This window comes from Notolepis coatsorum, assembly GCF_963971535.1.
Source record: "Notolepis coatsorum genome assembly, chromosome: 3".
Classification (NCBI taxonomy): domain Eukaryota; kingdom Metazoa; phylum Chordata; class Actinopteri; order Aulopiformes; family Paralepididae; genus Notolepis; species Notolepis coatsorum.
The window spans coordinates 76434259-76461082 of NC_140167.1; the positions used below are offsets into that span (position 1 = coordinate 76434259).

The following is a 26824-nucleotide window of genomic DNA, read 5'->3' on the forward strand; positions in this document are numbered from 1 at the left end:
ACGTACTTGACTTCTATTTTATACTTGCTATACTAGAGAGCTCTGGATCTAAAACAGTTAAAACTGGTATTAGAACTGGCGGTCTATCAGACATCATCTTTATATTAAATTCCTTCTTAACAACAGCCCATGACAGAATATTATAGGCTGTTAGATATAAGACAGGGCCGGTCTGCTCTATAAGCACTATGCAAGCCCACTGTGCAAGGGCCCCAACCCCAGGAACACGGTAACATGCGTTATGTAATCAGGATACATACCAAAAAAAAAGTTGTAATAACTAAACAGTTATAGAAAAAAAGACAATCAATTAAAAAACAAATGTATATACAAATGATCATTAGGATCAGGATTACATTTGAATAATTAATAATATCAATGAATGTTTTCATATTATATTTTCTCCCCTCTGAACAAATGACCAATTCATCTCGGGGGGCACTCTTTGCACAGGACATTCAAAGATGAGTTATAAAAACACAAGTATGAATGAGAGTAGGCTACAGCAGGGGTTCCCAAACTTTTCAGGCCAGGGCCCAGAAAATAAGGCGTCAGAGAGCCGCGGCCCAATGCACATCGTCAGGCTTGTTTTTTTTTTTTTTTTGCCAGGCGACCGATTTTTTAAGCCAAATATCACTTCAATCCTATTAAGTTAGTTCAAGTTAGTTATTCATTTATATGTGCTATTTATGAGTTGGCTAACTTGTTGCAAAATAATAATGATAATAATAATAGTCTCATTAAAATACTATTGTTGCTTCAGTTGTTTTCAGCGTTTTATGTGCATAATCTGTTATTTAGTTTGAAATGTTCGTTGAAATAAGTAGATTTTTCGTTTTTGTTTATTTATTAAGTTAATATAAAACCATAATATAGTCACATTTTAGAATACAATAGAATAGAATTTTTGAATACAACTAGAAACACTGTCCTGGCCTGCTTCTAAGTTCAGTGACCTGACAAAAAAAATAACAAATAAAAAAATAAAAAATAAAAATAAAAAATAATGTTTTTTTTTTTTTTTTTTTTAATCATCTTGCGGCCCACCCATGGCTGCTCGCGGCCCACCTTTGGGTCGCGACCCCGACTTTGGGAACCACTGGGCTACAGGACATTCAAAGATGAGTTATAAAACACAAGTAGCCTATGAATAAGAGTACACTGTAAAAAAGAAAAATGTCTGGCAGCAACGGTTGCCAAATACTTACTGTCAAATTACAGTCAAATCAAATACATTTACAGATTACAACCTTTATTTAATGGTTCATATTTTGATCAAAGGTAATTTACTGTATTTTTATGGCATTTACACTTAAAGTAGAAAAACAAAAGTAATCTGTAAAATAATACAGTGAATTTCCCGTGAATTATTATCATTATTATTTTTACAGTGTAGGCTACATGACATTCAAAGATTCAAAGATGAGTTATAAAAACACAAGTATGAATGAGAGTCGGCTACAGCTACAACATTCAAAGATTAGTTATAAAACACAAGTATGAATGAGAGTAGGCTAGCTACAGGACATTCAGGGCACGAAATTAACTTTTTGACTCACCGGCCAGTGGCGGGTAGATGGGAAGAATCTACCCGCCAAGCATATTTCTTACCTGCCAACTTTTTTTTAATTAAAAAAATAATAATAATTATTTTATATAAAAGAATTTCTTTTTAATAAAATATATATATTATATAATCATACTTGTAGTTGTATTATCTGCGAGACATCGCCACCTCGCTGTCTGGCCTCCAGCTCCAGCAAGGATTCTCCAGCGCTGCAGCTGGACCCTAAACTCTACATTCAGCATGAAAGGATTCTCCTGCGCTGCAGCTGGGCCCTATTCAGCAGCCCTCATGCCAGGGGCTCGAATACGCAAAAACTGCCCGCCAATGGCGGGTGGCAGGCTTTAATTTCGCCCCCTGAGGACATTCAAAGTTGAGTTATAAAAACACAAGTATGAATGAGAGTAGGCTACAGGACATTCAAAGATGAGTTATAAAAACACAAGTATGAATGAGCGTAGGCTACAGGACATTCAAAGATGAGTTATAAAAACACAAGTATGAATGAGAGTAGGCTACAGGACATTCAAAGATGAGTTGCATTTGTCTCCCTTTTGAAAACGCCTGACCTACCGACTTTAGAAAACTAAAAAGTCAAACAGACCCAGGGGCCCTCATTTATCAACGTTGCGTACGCACACATATGTGCGTAACCCGTGCGTACGATAATTTCTAAGCAAAGTGTGGGACTTATCCAATTGAACTTGTGCTTGACTTTGTGCGTATATCTACGCACAGCTCGGAGCATGCGTACCTGACGCCCGGTGGTAGAATATGAAGCCTGCATGTCTGCAACACGGAAATAAGCTTCCGTGCATTACTTCCAACACTGCCGTGTTCAACTTCTGTATGACCCGTAATTCATTATAGTTCATTGTAAAATAGCGACAGTAGTGTAATTATAACGGGCTCACGCGCGAACAAGAGGTTGGCCTGCTTGTTTGGCAAGGGGGGCAGACGCAGAACACCCACCTCCAAACACGATTAAATATTGTTTCAAATAAAAAGCGACATACTATTATTTTGTGTCATGTTTCCAAATAAGATTGGCCACAACGAAATGCTTTCTACTTCAATTTGTTGGTTAGAATAGATTACCTCCGTTGAAACTTCACTGAGACTAAAAGTAAAATACAGTATTCTTTTTTGTGAGCTCCGCGCACAGACGTGATAATAATAATAATAATAATAACAATAATAATAATAGCTTCATTTTATATAGCGCCTTTCAAGAGACCCAGCCCCGCTTTACATAGATAGGGGGGGGAAATAACAAAGTAATAAACATAGTGGACAGACACAACATATGATGATGGGATTCAAGTTCGCGTTTTTATTGATTACATAGGCAGGCTATAGTAGAGCCATATGAAATCCGTTTTATTTTTTTCCAAATTCCATTTTATTTTTTTCCAAATTCCGTTTTTTCCGTTTTAATATTTCAGAATTCTGTATTTTGCTTTGTACGCTCATTTTACCATCAGAAATAGTGTCTAATAAGTGGGAATTAATACATGTCCACAATTTAATAAGATATAACAGTCCATTTAATAGGGCCGTCTTAAATACTTTGAAGCTTCGAAGCTTCGTTCGATGGGCATGGGATTCGAATATGAAAATAAAATTTGATTATTTAAAAAAAAAAAAAAAATTATATATATTTTAGCAAAATCAACTCTGCCTCTCTTTGTTAACTACAACAAGCAATGCTGTTTGTTATTTAAGATGACGGACTCGGCACTGACAGATTTGTGTTCATTGTGCTGCTTTTATAAAGCCTCAAATGACGGCTTACAATATTTCATGAAAGCAAAGTGTTTTGTTTGTCTAAGATTTTAAAAGGTTTAAACTTTACAGCACTGACAAAGTTGAACAAAGTGCTGTACAAGTTCCACAACATAAAAAAAAAAAGTAAATTTTAATTTTTTTTTATAGTGGATTCCATTTTTATTGCTCAATTCCGCGATTCCGTCCGCGATTCCGTGATCGCGGATTCCATATGGCTCTAGCTATAGCTATACATAGGCTACATGGCATGGTCCATCGTGATATTGTATGTAGATGGATCGAGCAATAGACTGTTACTGTACCACCCATGTAGCTGTCAAAGCTCCATCACAAATGCAGTTATGTGAATAGAAAGGGATTCCACTCAGTGATGGGCATTTGCCTGATAAATGTCGTTGCTGCCGGGAGGAAAGGCATGCTGCATGTTTTCAATTCATTAAATAAAACGGATACTTTTTGCAAGGGTTTACTGACTGTCATACAAATAATCAACCAACTACATACTGTAACTTTTCAGTGCACGTTCTTATTTACATTGTGACAACAGCCTTGTGAGCTCCCGCACACAGACATGATGGAATTCAAGTTCAAGTTTGTATTGATCACATATAGGCAGGCTACACATGGCGTATAGGCTACATCATACATGGCAGTGAGATTCATTGTTCTTGTATATGCTCTCGTATTATTGTTTATATAGGCTACCCAATACCGACATCAAAATAGATTGTATGCCTCTACAAATCATATGCAGCAGGTAGAAAATGTACGGAAAATCCGTCGCGATTTGGAATAAAATTGAGGAGAACTTTCATCCCTGGGTATTAATCGAACAAAACGGAAAAAGGCAGTCATATTCCAGCACGGTCTTTATTAGTTAATATGGTCTTTAAGTTAATAGATATCATGTCTATTAATGTCTGTCAGCCTGTCACGTATTTCTCCATAACACGCTTCCCTCGGCTTAGTCCACTTTTCCACATTTCATGGAGGTGTTCCATTACCGTATATGGTTAATTACGGGCGGTGCTATATGCAAATACTTAAAATCGTGCACGAGCGTGGAGCGTAGAACCTAATGGTATTTATCAACACGGAGGAGCGTAGGACCCGTGTACGCACGGTTGATAAATCCGGATATTTCTGTGCGTACACACATTCTAAATTATGTGCTTAAGTACGAAAATAGAACACTTTATAAGAATTGTTGATAAATGAGGGACTGCCCCTTTGGATCACCAATATAGCCAGCACAGAGTCCCATTACAAAAGCATTGTGTTGCAGTGTCACAAATCCCACTGAATGCGGTAAATCCAATGTTTATGCTAACCCTTTACCAATGAATATACTTTTGAACAGGAAACCTGAACTTCTCTCTCTCCCTCTGTGTTTATGTTTGCATGTGTGTGCCTCCCCTCTCTCTGTCTCTCCTGTTCTACCTGGGGGAGAGATAATCTAAAGCTGCTTCTATTTGTATGGTTATGGAATAGTTCAAGTTCAAGTTTCAAGTTTTGTTTTATTTGTCATATATAAAGTACATGTACATTACAGTGAGTGAAATGCTTGGTTCTGTATGAGCCCCCTAAGAATGTGCTTCATACAGTACAAAAACACTATACTACAGTTGTTTTGACTTTACTATTTGAATTTACTTTGTGCTGATGGGCTGTCTATTAGGCCACTACAGTTGTTTTGACTTGGGAAACCATTAATGACAATTACACACTGCTTGTGATTTTTCCATGTGTATTAATAGTTGAGATTACCATGGTAATGTTAGTAATACATTTCCTTAGCCTACTGGTACAGCACGCAGTAGGCCTACTACATCATCATGCTTTTTCATAGCTTGTAAATCTCCCATTGGTGTCTATTTGGTTGAGAAACAGGGTGTCTTTGTAATGTGGCTCTTTCTGAATAATTTTTTATCAATGTGGCTCCTGAGTTGACCAAGTCTGAGTACCACTGGCCTAGAGTATCATCCATTATGCTTAGCCTATACGTGGTGGTATTAACTCTTTGGACGCCACGCAGTTGAGCATCGTTTGTACATACCACGCCGACGCGCTAAAAGATAGGAATAAGTGGCAGTGTTTGCAGGGATATAACTATATTCTATATTATAGCTATGAATGAATGAAAAGTTTATTTTTGAACATGTACTTCTCCATATTTCTCCAAACAAATCACGGTATCTTGTTCCGTCAAACCAAACAATCATAACAACAAATTAAAAAACATTAAAAAAAAACATAAAAATAAAAATAAAAAGGAATTATAAACAAAAGGTCAAGAGCAATGGGTCTCATTCCCGAACGAATTTACGAAAAAAAAATCGTCTTAGCCAGATTTCGGCCCATTTAAGACATTAGGGCTGGGAGTGGGAGTCCCCAAATTTTCCTGAGATCAGATTTGATCGTGGCTGAGAGCAGATTTAAGAGTGCTGAGGAGCACTCTTAAATCTGCTCTCAGCCATGATCAAATATCATGATTGATTGACTAATTTAAAATTGTATTAACTTGACAGACCGTGTTCTCATAGTGATTCCTTCATGTCAACGCTACAGGCCTCCTTGGAATTAATTACTTAATCATAATTAAAATAAATATGACAATATTTGTACGATAAGAAATTACGCATTTGATGTCAGAAAAATAAATAATATGGATTCAACTGATCACAGGGCAGCTGCTTAACCATATCTGAACCAGCTATTTTGGACAAATGTATAATTGCTTTAATTACTCAGATATTCAAACACAATTATGCAATTATTGTGAAATGATTGAAAATAATAATTATTTAATGCCTTCTGTGGAATTTGTATTTCTTATTTGTTACACATCTGTTTTAATGATTAATTATATACATTTGAAAGAATGCAGGTCAACATGCAATGTATCCCATTGATTGGTATACAATGGGACAGACCTTTGTTTGATTGATTGATTGATTGAAAACTTTATTAACAGATTGCAGAATGGGTACAGTACAGTACAGCTCAATTACATAAGGGGATGCAGACTGTTTGTGATGCAGACTGTTTGTCCAGAAAAGAGAGTACATTTGACGTAGAAACTGTTGGAGGAGGTTGGGTAGGAGGGGTGGGTGGGGGATAGACTTACACTGTACAAGCAAAACTGTACATTGGAATATTGACAAAACCATACTTGGTCATTTACTGTACATTGGAGGGGGTTGATATAGCTATAAACCTGCATTCCTTCGAATATATCATTAATCAATTAAACTTATATTGAAATACACTATATAGCCTATACATCAACACTGAAATGACAGTGGATAAATAAATAAGAACTAAAGCTAATCGGTGGAAATAGACTGCATTAATATTCCATAACAAGTCTTGTGTGCGCCTACGAATGAACAGTAGCCTATAGGCTTAATTATGGAATAATAAGCCATACTGCGTTCATTCATTACGCCCGCCGTAGGCTATATATATTATATGTCATTCATTCATTCATTCATATACAGTACTGCGCACGTGTGTGTGTGTGTGCGCGCGCGCTGCGGCATGTGTACCGCGAGCTGTATATGATGCCAATACATTAATCTAATCTAGTTTTGATGGCGCGCAAGCGTGATTACGAAACCTAGCCGCATTTCTCGGAGACGCTCTCTGATTGGCACTGACTGACGCTAGGTTTCGTAATCACGCGGCTCGCAAGACTCGCAAAGCACTTCCGCCATTCCATTTTCACACAGCTGCGTCACTAGTTGCCTTATAAGGAGCTCTGGAGGCGTTGTTTTGTATGCAAATGACCTGAACGGGAACGCGCTTTCGAGTTTAAGACAGAATGCCATTCTCCAAGCAGATATCAGATCATATAATTTGTGCGACCGTTTCAGCCACTTAAGACATATTACCAGCACGTTTGGGACTCAGAGTGAACTTGTCATTGATTATGTCTCAGTGGTTCCAAGATAAGTCTTCCAGAATAACTCTTTGAAAATTTTTCGGGAATGAGACCCAATGTGTTTGGTTAGCAGACATGTCCAAAAAAGGAGTAGTATATGGATACAATACTATGGCCCATTTGACATCGACTATCTATCGTTCAATATGTGTTAAAGAAATAATTTCATGAATACATTCCCGTTTTATACCGTGGTGAATATGAGTATAGTTTTAGAGTAATCCTGTCTAATCCCAGAAAACTACGCTATGCAGCAATACGTGCATTTCACTAAAAACGTTGCCGTTTCTCGCCTGTACACGGCACGCTACTATTTCGAAATCAAATCTATATTATCGGTAGGGATGGGTACCTTTCACATTTTAACCGATACCGGTACCCAACGGTACCTTTTTTCGGTACTTTAGTCTCAAGAAATTTAATTTACCTACCTCAGTTGTGAAAAAAAAAATCCAAACTTCAAATAACTACAATTTCGACAGTTTTCGGCTTGCCATTGCTCCGACTGCTTTGTTGTTGAATCAAGTCAAATCCTAGGTAAGCATATATTGTGCGTGTGAACGTTGACATGAAAAGAAAAAAGTAAAAAAAAAAAAAGTAAAAAATATTTTTTTTCTCTCGGTATCTCACTTGAATCGATACTCGGTAGTACCGACGTGTTTCGGTTCGGTACCTCAAAAGTACCGAATTCGGTACCCATCCCTAATTATCGGTATTATGTTTCATCATGAATGCATGAAAGGGTGGGGGGGGGGGGGGGGGGGCGTTTTTTATGCTTTGATCGTCACCAACGGCACACGTTGTGGAGTAACATTACACATATGTTGTGATCGAAGTGAAGTCATGGTTGGATCACAGCAGGATTGATACCATATAGGTATTAACCCCGAGTCCGTGTGCCTGTAATGAATGGAAATATCGAATAAAAGAAATAACGATGAAAACCCGACTGGTCTGGCGCTGAACGGTTGGCGAGTTAACCCGACTTTACATGGGCCTGGCGCTGATTGAGTTAAGGGCTGGTGTGAGTACCACTGGCCTAGAGTATCATCCATTATGCTTAGAAGTAAGTAAAATGTAATTAAGAAGTAAGTAAAAAGTAAGTATGGGAATGTTCAGTCAATATATATACAATAAAATACACAATACAGAGTAAAATGAGTAACAGTGAGGTACTTCAATATAGGTACAGTGACTTCAATAAAAGTCATGTTATTGATATATTTTTCATGTGTTTTTACTAGATTACCACAAAATCACTAACTCACTCACAAGCATTAGGTTGACATCAACGTCTATCACACTTCCACACTGGGTAACACAGTTTACCCAGACCACAGTATGAATGCTCCACCTGATCCATATTTTAATATGCCCCAACGCCCCAACCCTGACACCTTCAAAACAGCTCTCAAGACGCACCTTTTCACCAAGGCTTTCCCCACTAGTTAGTTTAGATTAATAATACCGGTAATAATAATAATATCTTAAATTTATATAGCGCCTTTCAGATTAGATTTAGGTTTCATTATCCCTCTACCTGCACCCTCACCCCCCCCCCCCCCCCCCCTGCCCCTATTGCCCCTGGGCCTTTTCCCTAGCCCTCTTGATTGTGAAGCGACCTTGGGTTTCTTGAAAGGCGCTAAAAAAATTGGATTTATTATTATTATTAATACAGTACATTACTGACATTCTGGGCAGTGTTTTTATAGGGTAGCACGTTTTTAAGTAAGTATTTACATTACTGACATTCTCAATCGTGTTTATACTGTAGCTATGTTAGACAGGTATTTAAGTTACATTCGGAGTCATGTTTATACTGTAGCTACGTTAGCTAAGCATTTAAGTTGATATTCAGAGTCATGTTTATACTGTAGCTACGTTAGCTAAGCATTTAAGTTGATATTCTGAGTCATGTTTATACTGTAGCTACGTTAGCTAAGCATTTAAGTTGATATTCGGAGTCATGTTTATACTGTAGCTACATTAGCTAAGCATTTAAGTTGACATTCAGAGTCATGTTTTACTATTGGCTGGTGATTTGGAGGAGAGAGACATGCATGGAACTTTGTGTATCGAGTCGACCAGTTCAATTATACGAGAATGCTTCACATCTATGACACTGTGTCCTTGTTTCATATTTGGCATTGAGGTAATCCAAAAGTAAATGCAAGTAACCAGCTTACTTTCATATTTATATCAGTCATTTGTAATTGTAATGGAATATACCGGTATGTATAAAGTAACCCTGCCTGGCCCATCTGTCAAAGTGGCATTTTAATGTTGATGGTGGTTGAAGGTGTAGTGCGGATGGTTAGCCCCTTTCGTGACTGTGATGCACAGAGTGAATCCACAGTCACTTCCTAGCCCATAGCAAACCAACCTATGTTGACCATGAAGGACTGGTTCTGCCCGAACCGTTCGTTATACAAGTATCACAGAGAAATTTCAAAGGTACTCACAGTAAATTTCGCAGAGTAAATTTTACTCAAACTGAGTAAATAAAATTTTACTCTGCGAAATGTACTGTGCAGTTGCACGAGGGTTTTGGACAAAAATACGTTTTTCTTTTAAATTTGTTTTTTGTAAGGGTCCCGCCTCCACCAATCACATGCGGCTCCCTTTGTGTGTGTGTGTGTGAGCAAGAGAAAGAGAGAAAGAGATAGTTCTCCAACTTGTGTTGCAGTGATCTCCTGGTTGTTCCCCAGGTTACAGTATCTAACTATTGCACCGCTGCAACTAGAAACACTGGCCTGGCCTGCTTCTAAGTTCAGTGGCCTGATTGCTGATCGGGACCCCCACTTTGGGAACCACTGTTGTAATAGACCTAACACAGTGGATAGCATAGTTACAGTGCTGTAATAGACCTAACCTTAACACGGTGGATAGCATAGTTACAGTGCTGTTTGATTGATTGATTGATTGAAAACTTTATTAACAGATTGCAGAATGGGTACAATACAGTACGGCTCACTACAAAACAACTGCTAAGAGGATGCAGACCAGAAAAATACTTTTGTCTTGTTTACATCGGCGTCCCCCATTTTCAATTCACCAGGACATTTATGACATACACGACATACAGATATACAGAACTGTGTAATAAAAAGAGATCATAAAAATATATACATTCGAAGGAGAAGAAACTGTCCATTGGTGGGGGGGGGGGGGGGATTTGGACATTTACAGGGGCCAGTTTCTAATTGCAGCCACCCGTAGGTGCTCTTTGAGAACGGTTTTGAAGGAGGGTAGGGATTCACATTCCTTCACGGTTGTGGGTAGGGCGTTACACATTATTGTTGCATAATTGCGAAGTGTGTTTAGTCCCTTGTTTGAGCCCAATCTGGGTTGAACATGATTTGTGGAACTCCCTCTGGTGTTGTGGTCGTGGAATTTACTGACCTTTGGGAAGTATTTCGACATGTACATGGGTATACCAGTGGTGTACTGTATCTTGTAGACCAGGCCCATTGCATGTTGCTGTACTCTGTTGTCTAGGGATGGGTACCTTTCACATTTGAACCGATACGGTACCGGTACCTGTGAATCGATACCGGTACCCAACGGTACCTTTTTTCGGTGCTTTAGTCTAAAACATTTTTATTTACCTACCTCAGTCGTGAAAAAAATAATCCAAACTTCAAATAACTACAATTTTGTTGAATCAAGTCAAATCCTAGGTAAGCATATATTGTGCGTGTGAACGTTGACATGAAAAGAAAAAAGCAAAAAAAAAAAAAAAAAAAATGTATCCCCCCCCCCCCCCCCGGTATCTCACTTGAATCGATACTCGGTAGTACCGACGTGTTTCGGTTCGGTACCTCAAAAGTACCGAATTCGGTACCCATCCCTACTGTTGTCTACTCTAAGCCATCCTAGGTTGTCAAAATGTGCAGGGGTAAGGTGGGTTTTATGAGGTGCTTTGGTACCATGAGGTGCAAGCATAGTCATAGTACCCTTGAATGAGTATGGAAGCAAATGAGTGCCAGAAGTATTTGAATTTAATCAGACACCGCATTTATAGCATTGAAAATAATAACTTTGAAAACATGTATCTGAATTTGAAAACATGTATCTGAATTTTTTCAGACACCGCATTTTTGTATCTGAATTATTTCAGACACCGCATTTATAGTTTCAGACACCGAATTTATAGCATTGCAAATAAATACTTTGAAAATCATGTATCTGAATTTCTTTGCTCCGAATTTACCTATGCGAAATAAAAATGCTATAAATGCGGTGTCTGATTAAATTCAAATACTTCTGGCACTCATTTGATGCGGTGTCTGAAATAATTCAGATACAAAAATGCGGTGTCTGAAAAAATTCAGATACATGTTTTCAAATTCAGATACATGTTTTCAAAGTTATTATTTTCAATGCTATAAATGCGGTGTCTGATTAAATTCAAATTCTTCTGGAACTCATTTGCTTCCATATGAGTGCTCCTGTTAGAATCTTCAAGGTAGAGGAGATCCGGTACAAGAATCGTATTCATTGGTTGACTTTTTTTATTACATTGGTTGCCATTTTGTCACAGGAAAGATTAGCCTCTAGGATGGAACCCAGGTAGGTCATTTCATCTTTCCTTGTGACAATAATGTCACCCACTGTAACAGAGAAGCCATACTTGCTGAGTTTGCTATTTGATCCAAAGAGAATGGATTCTGTTTTACCCAGGTGTAATGATAGTTTGTTATCAGCGAGCCAGGTGCAGATTCTGCCGAGTTCAGAGCTGAGGGCTTTTTCAACCTGCAACTTGTCCCTGTCAGAGAGCAGCAGGGCTTGTGAGTCGTCTGCGAACAGGAACAAGTTGCAGTCACAAGCTGATGACATGTCATTTGCATAAATTAGGAACAGTAAAGGTCCTAGTATGGTTCCTTGTGGAACACCACAGCTCACTGGGAGGGAGTGTGGGACAGTGTACCGTTCACCTCCACCATCTGTTCTCTCCCCTCCAGGTAGGATTACATCCAGCTCACTTATGAACTATCAAAACAAATAGCTTTTAGCTTATCAATCAGAATGGAGTGATTGACAGTGTCGAAAGCGTTTTGGAGGTCCAGCATGTTGTTTGATGTGGTCGTTCAAATTAGGGCTGGGCGATAAAACGATAACGATAACTATAACTATAACTATAACTATCGCATGAATTATTTCCTCGAAATAAACATGAAACGTGGTCGCAAAGTTTCCATATATCGATTTTCCAAGCTCGGATATCAGCACACGCGCACTAACAACCAATCAGTGAAGGAGATGGCGACAGCGAAGGAGACCCGCGGTGCACCTCTGGGTAGTAAACAAGGCTGGCTAGGATCATTAGCTTTCACGCCGCTATTTTATAGTTTACGTGCGGAGTGGGTGTGTCACGTGAATTCTGAGGGTAACGGTTAGAGTAGTGTGGGGTATGCTGTGCCGCGGTGGACGTCGTTGCAATGTATTGGGGCGGAACGGAGTATTTTAGGGTGATAGTTAGTACATTAGAAACAAGGCTGGCTAGGATCATTAGCTTGCACGCCGCTATTTTATAGTTTACGTGCGGAGTGGGTGTGTGGCGTGAATTCTGAGGGTAACGGTTAGAGTAGTGTGGGGTATGCGGTTGACGTCGTTGCAATGTATTGGGGCGGAACGAAGTATTTTAGGGTGATAGTTAGTACATTGTCGTGGGATACACCGCTTGCTCTGGCTAACTGTGTTAGTTCCATTCTTATAATGCATATGATCCAGTGGCGGTAAGTTGCCCCCTGGTGGAATATAATAATCTATGCACTGGGCCGTGTTTACTGCGTAGAAGAATGGCGCCGGGCATAAGAAGTTAATTAAACTTGACAGAAATTATATTGACGATAATTATCGATATCGAGTGATATGAAAATAATTTTATTATTTTACCGCGATAATGTTTTTGGCCATATCGCCCAGCCCTAGTTCAAATAGAGAAGGCATGTGTCAGTGGAATGCGATGTTCTGAAGCCAGATTGGAAATTATAGATTCGCTTTTTTTCCGCACTGTATTTTTCGACCTGTTCGTAGACTATTTTCCAGTGATGGGCAGTAGCTAGCTACAAGTAGCGACGCTACATAGCTTAACTACAATTCTCAGTAGCGTGCTGGTAGCTCGCTACTTTTTAACCAGGGTAGCGATCTCTGTAGTGGAGCTATTTATAGAACGAAGTAGTAACGTAGCGACGAGAAATGTTACACGCTACTTTCGAGAGAAACAGTCTAGACTAGAAGATCTGCAAGGAGAAAAAAAACTCCCCGTAAAAAACCCACTATGATTGGTTGGTACTTTGTTTAGATATGAGTGACGACTCACGATTGGGTATGGTAGGCCAAAACATTATGGGTAGGCCAATCAGAGGCAGGATAGGGCGGGACTCCAGCCGCAAAGCAGGAAGTGAAAATCAAAACACAGACGTATTGAATGAATGCAATTTAACGGATTACATGAACCAGTCTGCGCGAAATGGCAGAGGGGTTCGATGGCATTGATGAAGATGATGATGTCAATAACAACAATGACTCTCCATGGCCCTATCTGGGACACATTTATGAGTTTGACTGAAAAAACGGCTAAAACATATGCTGCTCTCTCAACACGTCCAGCACTAACTTGAAGACACATTCAGGTGAGCTGATGAAAATCAACTGTTCCCAAACAGCACACAAGTCAGTACACTTTGTCAACAGCTTTAACTAAGATAGCTGCTATCATGATGTTTCACTGTAGGCAGAAAATGAACAATATTATTGGGGTGGAGAAAAGAAAAAAAGAGGGAAAAGCAGTGGTTCTCAACCTGTGGGACAGGACCCCCAGGGGGGGTCCCCACATGATTTTGGGGCCATGGAATGTTTTGTGAGTTCCATATTTAAATACATTTGGTCATTTAGCTGACACTTTCATTCAAAGCAACTTACAAATTGTGTACAACAAGTCAGTAGGAGTGGTACATATCTAGCAGCCAAGGATAAGTAGTATTGTTTGTCAGTGTCAAGCTTGAGTGTTAGGCCATGGTTAGACTAGTGTATTTGTGGCGTTTTTTTTATACGTTTTTGAATACGTTTCATGTCCCTATTACACAGAAATGCGTTTTTTGGCGTTTTTTTGTGGATACGGCTGAAACGCTAAATTGTGTTTGCGTTTTGGAGAAACGCTAAAATACGCGCCGACAACAGCGTGTAGTCTGCACGGAGCCGTTGTTGCGAAAACGCCCATGCGCAGTAGATACCATCTGCGTGCCCTTCCGGTGACACTGTCCCAAACCAAATAGCTGCAGCTAGAGCTGCCGCGGTATTGATATTTTCCTTACCGCACGAATTTGCGAAATATTTCCTACCGCCGCGGTAATTACTGCACAGTGCGCACAAAAAAAAAAAAAAAGTTTGAATGCATTTTTTTTTTAGTAGTCTTATAGCCTGCCTCTAGTCTAATGGCGCTTTTCCACTGCATAGTACCTACTCGACTCGACCCGCTTTAGGCACCTGGTACTTCGTTCCTTTTCCACTGCAGCCAGGTACTACTCCGTTTGTCTCCGTGTGGGAATGCAGGCGGGGCCGCTCGCTTGTGTACACTGAAAGCTCCGTGGGCATAGATGTCCGAGGGCTTGCAGCAAGCCAGAGTTTAACACAGTTTCAATCAATCAATCAATCAATCAATAACAACATTAACCAGACTCTCGTTGCGTCTATTCTGCCAAAGCTAACGTTACCTCTCATTGTGTATTCTACCAAGCAAACCCGGGTTTAACGTTACCTCTCGTGTATATCGGCTGACGGTAGTATTAACAACAACAAACTTAACACATCAGCGATCTTGTTGTGACACTAAACTCTCCGCTCGGTGGTAAATTGGGTTGATGTCGGTTTTGTTTCATCAATAAATAAGGCAGAATACACAGTGAATCCATTCTTTTTTGTTTATTGCTTGGTTCTGTCGCAAACAAATCCTGAACGAAATGCATCCTTAGTGAGGCAGTAAAGATGGCGGCGCCGGCGTTCTGTTTTTGTTCAGACTGAGGCTACAAAGTGTGACGCGTCTCTCTTCTGACCAGTCAGTGGTCTGCAATGTTTCACATGACTTTTCTGGTACCACTTCTACCCAATAGGGTCGCTTGGAACCGAGTAGGGTATATCTGCAGAGCCGCAAGCCGCAAGCCAACTTTATTATTATGATAAAAAACAGCGGTGACGCGGTATTCAGCCTAACTCTGCGGTGAGCGTGATGCAACAGCGATACCGCGGTAATGCGGTTATCGCGGCAGCTCTAGCTGCAGCTACTATGTGTTGTCAAGTTATTGTTATAAGGACCCCAGTCCAAGCTACAACAGTCTGCATTCCCTTAACAATTGTTTGTATTGAGCCGTATTGTATTGTACCCATATGCAATATGTTAAATAAAGTTTACATCCATTCATTCTGCTAGCATTACCGATTGGCACTGCCACTGGATAACATGAGCTAGTGTTAGCCATCAAACCCTGTTAGCTCAAAGCTCCTCTTTCAACTTAACAAGCATTAAACAAAATGGCCCAGTCATCTATTCACCTTTGTTTAATACACACAGCGTTGTCTCTAATGTTATCTAACCACTGATAGCTCCCGATATCATCAGTTTGGTGCTGGCTAAGTAGCGTGAGCTAACGTTAGCTTCTAGCCACAATGCTATACTGTTATAATGGCAAATTCCATTGACGTTAGCATGCAGCTAACAATGCTACCGATCTTTTTTTAGACTAAACTATCCGCTCTTGGTGGTCACTTGTGTTGATGTTAGTTTTGTTTCATCAACAAATGACAGGCAGAACACACAGTGAATGTATCCGTTTTGTTTATTGCACTTTTATTAGGCTTTGCTGAAAAAGAATTGCTGCATTGAGTAAATAGGCAAGATGGTGGCGCCCATAGGCGTCTGCCTTGTTGACATTTTCTTTGCTGGAGCTTCCAGGAAGTGTATTGGCACATTCAAGTTCTGATTGGTTGAAATTGCCTTCATGTTCGCCACCTACTGCCACCTACTGCTTTGGCAGTGTACTACATCAGTGTGCTCAGGTGACAAAAACAAAAAGAAAACGAAAGTGTGACTCGAGGCGCAGGACGTCGCGGCGAAACGCGTATGACAATGATACGAAAATGAAACGAAAGGTGTAACCGCAGCCTTATACTCTGAGTACATACTGTAGTAGTATAGACATATTAGCATAGTTGGTAGTAGTATATACATGGTAGCACAGTGGCGGCTCGCCACTAGGGGCGCTCGGGCGCCGCCCCCCCTCAGGAACTACCCAGGTTATATGAGAGAACAAGAAAAATAAGTTTTTAGTTTTTAGTTTTATAGCCCTATAAATAATATAAACATGTTTAAAATGAATAATATTTACTCATTTTAAGTATGTTTGTATTTCCAATGCACAATATAACGTTATTATCGCAATTAAAAAACACTCGTTTTCCAGAGCAGGAAGTGACATCACGTTTTTTTTATTTCTTTTATTTTTTCGTATTTCTCGGCCCGGGCTATACGCGATAGCGCTCTGAGTGCGCGTCACAGTTTGATCGCTGTATCCGTCACAGCCAATCAGTGCATAACGCGTTGTGCGTTGAAATATGACTATTATGTTGGAATCCGGGCGCGATTTGAAGCGGTCTAGCCAGTAGCGTCAAGAATATCTGTAGCCGCATTTCGCGGAGACGCTCTCTTTTTTCCGTAGCAGAATTTCACAGAGACGATCTCTGATTGGCCGAATCCAATTTCTAATGTTCCAATTCTAGGTTATTCCTACGTTGGTTCCTAGGTTGGTAGGTTGGTCGGTGGAGATAGTTGTGTTGTTGTGAGAATGATGCAGGCAGCTGTTTGTCTTAGACGAGCGTGCCGTGACTGCAAGTTCTTTAGACTGTTGGTTAAGGTTAGAGTTTGTTGGTTAAGGTTAGAGTTTGTCTTAGAGCATGGCGATAGAACGCCAGGTAGTTTGCAGTCTGCTCGAGCGGAAATGGACAAAGGAATGTACTTGTGTTGTGCTAACGAGCTAACACTTGGCTAACAAGCTATATGGCTGATGCAGTCTGGAGACAGACTACAGTGGACAGTGGTCTGGAATACATCATCAGTGGATTATACACGTTTATCAAGCTCTCCTGCCCTGGACGTTTCAACTAAACAGTGAGTCTCTCTCTCTCTCTCTCTCTCTCTCTCTCTCTCTCTCTCTCTCTCTCTCTCTGTGTGGTTAACGTTAACGTTTGTAAATAGTTTTTTTTAGGAGCAGTACTGTTAGGCTACTGCTGGCCATTCATGAAGCGAGACATTGCTGATTGTAGAGCTGCCGCGATTACCGCATTACCGCGGTATCGCTGTTACATCACGGCCACCGCAGAGTAGGCTGAATACCGCGTCACCGCTGTTTTTTTATAATAATAATAATAAATTACCCTCCTCTCGTTGGGCTTGCGGCTCTGCAGATATACCCTACTTCTCTATCGAGGTTCCAAGCGACCCTATTGGGTACCAGAAAAGTCACGTGAAACATTGCAGACCACTGATTGGTCAGAAGAGAGACGCGTCACACGTTTTTTACGTCCTGAATGTCAGCTCATCACAACACGGCTAATAACGTTAGCTTTAACTCTCCGCCGGAGTGGACTACCATCGCTCTTCAGGAGTACTAAACGAGACATAATGATTTTACTGTCTGCAACGAATGTTATAATAAAAGCCCTTCGTTCTATACACTTGTCTGATTGAAAACTTTATTAACAGACCGCAGAATGGGACAACTCAGCACGCTCTGAGCAAAGAAAGGAACTGAGATATGAATAGAGTATTGCTTGTCTTGCTATGGTCCGGTAAATACGCTGATGTTATTGAACGTATAACTATATAATGTTAATGCCACAAAACGAATGCCTTTATTATAAAGTAGTAACTTTATAGTAATAATAATAAGAAAGGGTCGGGGGGGTTAGGGGTAACCACCCCTGACCGCGACACCGAGTGAACTGCGCACGACCAGAGGGGAACTTCGAATCCGTGTTTCACTTTCAATAACTAATGCGTGCTTGCCGAATCCCAAACAATATTCATGCTGCAAAGTCATCCTCTAAAGATAGACATTTAGACTAGAGGCAGGCTATCTGCTATAAAGAGTAGACTACTACTAAAAAAAAAATGCATTCAAACTTTTTATTTTTATTTTTTTGTGTACGTGCGGTAATAACCGCGGCGGTAGGAAATATTTAGCAAATTAGTGCGGTAAGGAAAACATCAATACCGCGGCAGCTCTAGCTGATTGTTTATTTATTTTATAACACAAGACTATGACTACCAACTGCCTAGCCAGCCGTGTATCAATCTTGGATGCAATAATAACGTTACCGCACACTGACTGTGTCGATGGCTCATTGATTTAACTACTGCAGCTCTCTCGGATTGAAAATACGTGGATTATGGCTTGTTCAATATCGTCTATGTTTGAATGAATGAATGAATGAGAACTTTATTAACAGATTGCAGAATGGGTACAATACAGTACGGCTCAATACACACAATTGTTAAGGGGATGCAGACCAGAGAAAGACGTTTGTCTTGTTTACATCAGGGTCCCAGATTTTCGATTCATATCGATAGTTTAATAGCTAGCCTTGGCTCGTTTAACAATATGCAAAATATGTGTACAGCCCTGTACTCATACTGAAGTTATTCTTGGTATATAATAGGTCTGATTGTGTAACGAATCAATTCCACGTCGCGCTGTGTGTGAGAGAGAGAAGGAGAGAGGGAGAGATCTGCCTGTGTTTGGAGACGGGCGAGTTTTGTTTCTAACTTTTCTATTTATATATTGTGTTTCAAGTTGTGAATTAGAGTCTAGACTATACTTTATTTGACTGGTTGTGTGTTGTTGTAGTAACAGCTGAGCGACTCTGTTGTGTATTGACATTCTAAGTTTGCCCCTTATTAGATAACGTCACGCCCCCTGCTAATAAGTACTGCCGTGATTGTAATCACCTGTGTTGAGTTTTCCACTAAAGAGCTGTCAACTGGAATTTACCCGTGTCTCGTGTCTCCTCATTATTATATGTTATACTAAATAACCAGATGAGTATACAACAAAACTGGCGACGAGGATAATACGGATCTCACGTTGTGTTTGTTATTGTCGGCAATAGTCCGCATCTGACGTGTTTGTTTGTTTTCGCGAGTGTGCAGCGCGACGTCGGGGCTGCGGTAACTTGGCAACGGTGCATACTGCTGTGTTGACACTGTTGCGGGCGGCGTATGGAGACGGAGAAAAGGTGAAATCTCCGCGATGGGAAGGAGACTGAGTAAATGAGGAGGGGCAGATGGTGCCAGATCCAAAGACAGTAACTCAAACGAAACAAGGACAGGACTAATTGCAGGAAGATGGCTGCACTGTTTGGACATATTGGACCATTCGAGGAGACGGAACAATGGAGTTCTTACACCGAAAGGTTTGAGTATTTTGCACTTGCTAATAAGATTGAAGAGGATATCATAGTACCTACATTCTTAAGTGTTATGGGAGCAAAAACGTATAACCTACTGCGCAGTCTGGTGCAGCCAGAGAAGCCAGGGGACAAGTCCTATGAAGACATAGTGGGAATATTAAAAGATCACTACTCTCCTAAGCCACTGGTCATTGCAGAGCGTTTCAGGTTCCATAAAAGGAACCAAGAAGAGGGTGAATCTGTTTCACAGTTTGTAGCTGTACTTAAACGCCTGTCTGAATATTGTGAATTTGGTATTTCACTCAATGACACCATACGTGACAGACTGGTGTGTGGTCTACGCAGTGAGTCTATTCAGAAACGACTACTGAGTGAAGCTAACCTGAGACTGGAAAAGGCCATAGAGATAAGTACGTCAATGGAAATGGCTGCCCGAGAAGCACAGCAGCTAAGTCTATCAGCCCAAGTGCACAAGTTGTCTTTTGAGGACAAGAAGACAACAGCTGGCAAGCCATGCTACCGCTGTGGGAGAATGGGGCATCAGCCATCAGAGTGTTGGTGTAAAGACGTAGACTGCAGAAACTGTGGTATAAAAGGCCATATCGAACGTGCTTGTGGTAATAGGAAGACCCAGACATACAAACAGCACACTGAGATGAAGAAAGGTGGTTTCTACAGAAACAAGAAGAAACGTGTGAATAAGATGGAGCACGAACAGGACGAGCAGAGTGACTGTGAGTCTGATGATGACGATGATGATACTGTACATGTGTTATCTGTGCTGGACAGTGATGATGGATACTGGGTCACACCACTGTTGGACAATAAAGCAGTGCGGATGCAAGTGGACACCGGCACACGTGTGTCCATGGTATCGGAGGCTGTTTTCAGAGAGAAGCTGCAGCACCTGACTCTTCGAGTGAGCAAATTGAAGTTAAGGACCTACACTGGAGAGGCTGTTCCAGTGTTAGGAGTTGTGAATGTGACAGTGGAACACAACAAGCGGAAGAAGACTCTTCCACTGTACATCATTCGTGGAAACCGTCCAGCTCTGCTAGGACGGCGATGGCTTGAGAAACTCAGACTGAACTGGCAAGAAGTGTTCATGGTTAAGGATGGAGACACAGGCCCCCTACAGGAGATTTTGAAGAAGCACTCCAAAGTTTTTGGTGGAGACCTTGGTAGCATGAAGGACATTACTGTTAAGCTGACAGTCAAACCAGGAAGCACACCGAGGTGTTTAAAGGCTAGACCTGTTCCGTATGCCATCAAACCCAGGGTAGATGCAGAACTAGACAGATTGGTGGAGAGTGGGGTATTGGCGCCAGTGAGCACCAGTGAATGGGCCACGCCGATTGTTCCAGTCATGAAGAAGGATGGGGGTCTAAGACTCTGTGGTGATTTTAAAGTCACTGTGAACCCTGTCTTGATTGCAGAACAGTATCCACTACCCCTCATTGATGAACTCTTTTCTGGTTTAGCTGGGGGACAGAAGTTTAGTAAGATAGACTTGTGTCAGGCATATCTCCAGATGCATGTAGATCCAGAGTCACAGGAACTGTTGACCATAGTGACACACAAGGGGCTATTCAGGTACCAGAGGCTTCCTTTTGGGATTACTTCTGCTCCAGCACTTTTCCAAAGAGCAATGGACCAGATCCTAAGTGGGCTACGAGGGGTCCAGTGTTACCTGGATGACCTGCTTATCACAGGACCGGATGAGCAGTCGCACTTAAGGAACCTGGGGGCCACACTGCAAAGACTGGAGGAATATGGTCTTAGAGTCCGGGAAGACAAATGCGAGTTTTTCCAACCTTCTGTCGAGTACCTGGGGCACGTGATTGACAGCACTGGACTCCACAAAGCACCGTCAAAGGTGAAGGCTATTGTGGAGGCTCCATCTCCGACGAATGTGAGTCAGTTGAGATCATTCCTTGGCCTGCTGACATACTATGCGAAGTTTGTGCCTGACCTTGCCAATAGGCTGAAACCGCTCCATGAGCTGCTACACAAAGCCCAAACATGGAATTGGACAGACAAATGTGAGGCAGCTTTCAAAGGAGCAAAGACAGCCCTCTCTCAGTCTGAAGCCCTCACCCACTTTGACCCCGCCTTGTCACTTCAGCTGGCGTGTGACGCCTCACCTTATGGTGTGGGTGCAGTAGTATCGCACATCATGCCATCAGGGGAAGAGAGACCTATCGCCTTTGCATCACGGACGCTGAGCAAAGCGGAAAGCAATTATGCGCAGATTGAGCGTGAAGCACTGTCTATAGTGTTTGGAATAAAGAAATTTCATCAATATCTCTACGGCAGGAAATTCACGCTACTGACAGACCATCGACCTCTCACCTCTATCTTCGGTCCTCATACAGGCATTCCATCGCTTGCGGCCAGTCGTATGCAGCGATGGGCTTTGTTGCTGTCTGCCCACCGGTATGACATTAGGTATAGGAAGTCGGATCAGCACGGGAATGCTGACGGGCTCTCGAGGCTCCCGTTGCCTGTCACACATAATCGGACACCACAAGCGGAGATCTTCTACTTCAAGGAAGTGACCGCTGCTCCAGTGACCTCAACTCATGTGAAGAAACACACACACACGGACCCGGTCATGTCTGAGGTTATGGACATCGTCACTCGTGGACGGGGAGGGGAGATGACACCAAGCTTGAAGCCTTACCTGGTGAGACGAAACGAGTTGTCGGTCCAGTCTGGATGCCTATTGTGGGGCTATCGTGTCATTATTCCCCCACCACTGAGAGGGAAAGTGCTTGACGAGCTCCACTCTGGACACTGTGGGGTCGTGCGTATGAAGGAAATTGCACGCAGCTATTTCTGGTGGCCAGGCCTGGATGCAGCTATAGAGGAGAAAGCAAAGTCATGTTCTGCCTGCCAGAGAGTGAGAAACCTCCCACAGCTGGCTCCATTACATCCGTGGGACTGGCCTGAAGAACCATGGCAAAGAGTCCACATAGACTTTGCTGGACCATTGGAGAACCACATGTTCTTAATCGTAGTCGACGCTCATAGCAAATGGCCTGAGGTTGTCGTCATGACGGGCACCTCCTCTATGAGGACCATCGAAGAGCTAAGGTCTATCTTCAGCCGCTTTGGTCTACCACAACAGCTGGTTAGTGATAATGGCCCACAACTAGTGTCTGAAGAGTTCAAGACATTCATGGAGGAGAATGGTATTCAGCACATCAAGTCTGCACCCTATCACCCTGCTACCAATGGGCTCGCTGAAAGGTTCGTACAGACCATGAAGCAAGCTCTTAAGTCCTCTCAAGGTACACAGTCCATCAACAGGCGCCTCAGTGCTTTCCTGCTGTCATACCGAAACACACCTCATGCTACGACAAAGGTCTCGCCTGCCTCGGCTATGCTCAAGAGACAACTCCGCACTCGACTTGACCTCCTGAGACCCCAAAAGACGAGGGAGATTGTGCATATGCAACAGAGAGCTCAAGTGGAGAGGCGAGCGAAAGCAAAGTTTCGGAGCTTCACAGCTGGAGACCGGGTTCTCGCCCGGAACTATACAAAAGGGGTCAAATGGATGCCTGCAACAGTTGTTGCAAAAACGGGTCCTGTGTCATATACAGTAGAAACCAGGGATAATCTCATCTGGAGAAGACACATCGATCAACTGCTCCACATGGCTGGTTTCCATGATGACTCACCTCAGCCGCCATCCTTTGTTCCAGAGCAGGAGACCTACCAGGAGCAGCATTCATCACCAGAAGAGCCCCAGACGCAACCTGCAAGAGTGGCCCCTGTCCCAGGCACACCTAGGCCTATCCCAGCCATCACTTCTCCCAGACCCGGACTCCTACAGTCCTCCCCAAAAGACAATGAAACTGACTTGCCTACAGGTCGTTACCCCAGTAGAGTCAGACGCCCTCCTGATAGACTAACCCTTACAATTGGGGCAGAATAATCCCCAGGGTTCAGTCTGGGAATTGAGGTAGTCTACCCTCTTTCCCTAGTTCAGGCAAAGGTTACTAGCCAATGAAAGTTTAAGTTTAAATATGATTTGTTAAGTTAATTATAGAATGAAGGATACCAAACCACAGTGACACTTAGTGTTTTTTTTGTTAATGTTTAAGTACTTACTTTTTAGGGGAACCTTCAAAGTTAAGGGGGAGGGATATGTTGTGTATTGACATTCTAAGTTTGCCCCTTATTAGATAACGTCACGCCCCCTGCTAATAAGTACTGCCGTGATTGTAATCACCTGTGTTGAGTTTTCCACTAAAGAGCTGTCAACTGGAATTTACCCGTGTCTCGTGTCTCCTCATTATTATATGTTATACTAAATAACCAGATGAGTATACAACAGACTCGTTCATAAGAGCCGATTCATTGCCGTGAGCGTGAGTCGAATCGCTCACGTCTTGCCATGAGTCTGTTGCGTGGTACTGTACTGTACATGTTTGCAAAATGTTTGGTATAGCGCCCCTAGTGGCGAAGTACCCACCGGCCGCCACTGTGGTAGCATAATACTAGTAAAATGAAGTAAAACAATTCAGATATTGAAGAAGTGTGTAATACAAGTTCATGTTAAAAGGATGACACAAAAAGCCAGACCAAGGGCTTGTTTCAGTTTTATAATAAACAATCAAACTGAGAATTTTTTTTCCTGCCTATTTGTTTGGTGGAAACTTGGTCACGAAGTAAAAAAAAAAAAAAAAAAAAAAAAGTAGTGCCGATGTAGCTAGCTATTTTTGCCATGTTCTTGTAGTGTAGCTTGCTACATTTTCCAAGTAGCTTGCCCATCACTGCTATTTTCCATAACTTTCGAGATGGAGTTAAGCATTACATCACACGCAGGAGTGGTTTGTGACCAATAAACCATGCCTAGGGGTGGTTGTTAGGCCCGAGGCGCAGCCGAGGGTCGTTAGACCCCCCTAGGCATGGTTTATTGGTCACAAATCACGACTGCACGTGGTGTAAAGCTTTTATACAACTGCCAGATTCATCCAACCTTATTTCTAGACAATAAACACACATTAATCGAAGATTTATTGAAAAAACCATCCGCCAGAAAAAGTAGTTCCCACAACTCCATGTGGAAGCAGCTTGAAGTGCATCCAACCAAACTAACACATCCAACTGTGTATTATTGGAATGATTGAGAGAAGTTGCCTCATGTGGAAGCAGCTTGAAGTGCATCCAACCAACTAACACATCCAACTGTGTATTATTGGAATGATTGATTGAAAATTTTATTACCAGATGCAGAATATAAAGTAGGTAAAACAAATTAAAACGTTTTCTTTGCCCTATAGGAAAAAAACGTTTTCTTCGCCCTATTTTTTTATTTATTTCTTTTAGCCTAAACTTAACCAGTTGGAAACCAGGGGTACAGTAATAAAATTAGCAATCAACCAATCAATCAATTCAATAGACCATGCTCACTTAAAACAGCGCTGCTTCTCTCTCAGTCTGACTCCCCCGCTGTTGCAGACAGGAGTGTGTGTGTGTGTGTGTGTGTGCGTGTGTGTGTGTGTGTGTGTCACAGTGTGTGTGTGCGTGTGTATGTGTGTGTGTGTGTGTGTGTGTGTGTGTGTGTGTGTATGTGTGTGTGTGTGTTTGTGGGCGCCAGCGTCGGACAGTGTGAGATGAACGCTGCAGTCAGTGGGAAGGAAGTAGAAATTTAAATCAATCAATTAATCTATCAATCAAACCGCGATTTTTCTTTTGTTCTAGATTGACTCAAGACCCATCAATTACATCATCCAACATTGTTTAAAATACTAACACATTCCCCTTGACAGAATCGCTTCATATTTAGTCGTTATGGTGCTTTCAACATAACCATTTGTTGTCCGCGATCCTGTTTTCTCCCGGAGTGAGCCGGGGAGGGTTATGTGATTTGGTTGTGGGCGGGTCCTGAGCCCAGGACCGTGGATTGTTGCCAATAAAGACGTGTGAATGGCCAATCAGAATCGAGAAATTTGCATGCCGTTGTATAAGTAAGAATAGAAACCGGGCGGTAGTTGCCTGGGTCTAATTTGCTGCCTTTTTTGTGCAGGGGGGGTCACTCTCGCAATTTTGAAATCTTTGGGGACATGTCCCTGTTTTATGGAGAGGTTTGTCATGGCCAGTGGCTTTGTTAGGTTGGAGGGCGCTCAGTTTTTTTAACACCTCATCCGTTGTTACCATTTCGAGTTTGAAGTCGTCTTTGCGAACCTCTAGGTTTTTGTAATAGGTTAGGATGTGTTCTACTCCAAAATGCCCAGAGTAGTAGTTTATTAACCAGTGTTGTGGCTATGTTTGTAAAGAATATGTTTAAGGAATTGGCCACATCCACCTTGTCTGTGATGAGAGTGTTTTCTGTCTTAATGTTGATGTTTGTAAATCTGGTTTTCAGTTTCTTACTGCAGCCTAGTTGATTGTTGAGTAATTTCCAAAGCTCTCAGGGTTTGTTTTTGTTTTCTTCAGTTTTATCATTGATGCAGTTTTTTTTTGCTGATTTGATCATGGTATTTACATCGTTTCTTAGTAGGGCTGTCGCGGTATGACATTTAATAAAAAAGAGACTCATTTAATCAGATTAATCACTTTATTCAAATTGAGGATTTAGTTTGAGGATAAAAAATAAAAATCTACTTAAACTTTTTGTTTTAATTTTTTTTTAATTTTAATTAAAAACGAAGGTTCGAACGATCGTTCGTAAAACCCTGACGAAGTTCGAATCCCAAAAACAGGCTTCGGGGACAGCCTTAGTGTGTGGCTAATCAGCACGGGATGCGGTGGTACCCCACTGCTATTAAAATGTTAAAAAAAAATGTCACTATACATTTTATTTTTATATACCTGTATATATATTTGTTATTATTAAGACACGCGAGTTTAGACAAAAATTCTAAGGTCGTAGGAGTCCCGAAACTATTTTAAACATGTTTGATAATCTATCGATTTGTCCCTCAACATTCTGAAATGTGATAAAAGTAGTAGGGTGTTGCCTGCTCCTTTAAGAGTGATGCGTTGTGGGATATATACTGTAGGTCTGGTCTACGCAAGCAGCGAATAGTAGGGTTGGGCACTAGGCTTGGGCG

General features: G+C 41.5%; 1 protein-coding gene across 5 annotated transcripts in view; it reads left to right on the plus strand.

Moving 5' to 3' along the window:
* Window positions 1-26824, plus strand: part of nfic (nuclear factor I/C) — a 137573-nt gene that overhangs the window by 634 nt on the left and 110115 nt on the right. The gene's annotated exons all lie outside the window — the stretch shown is intronic.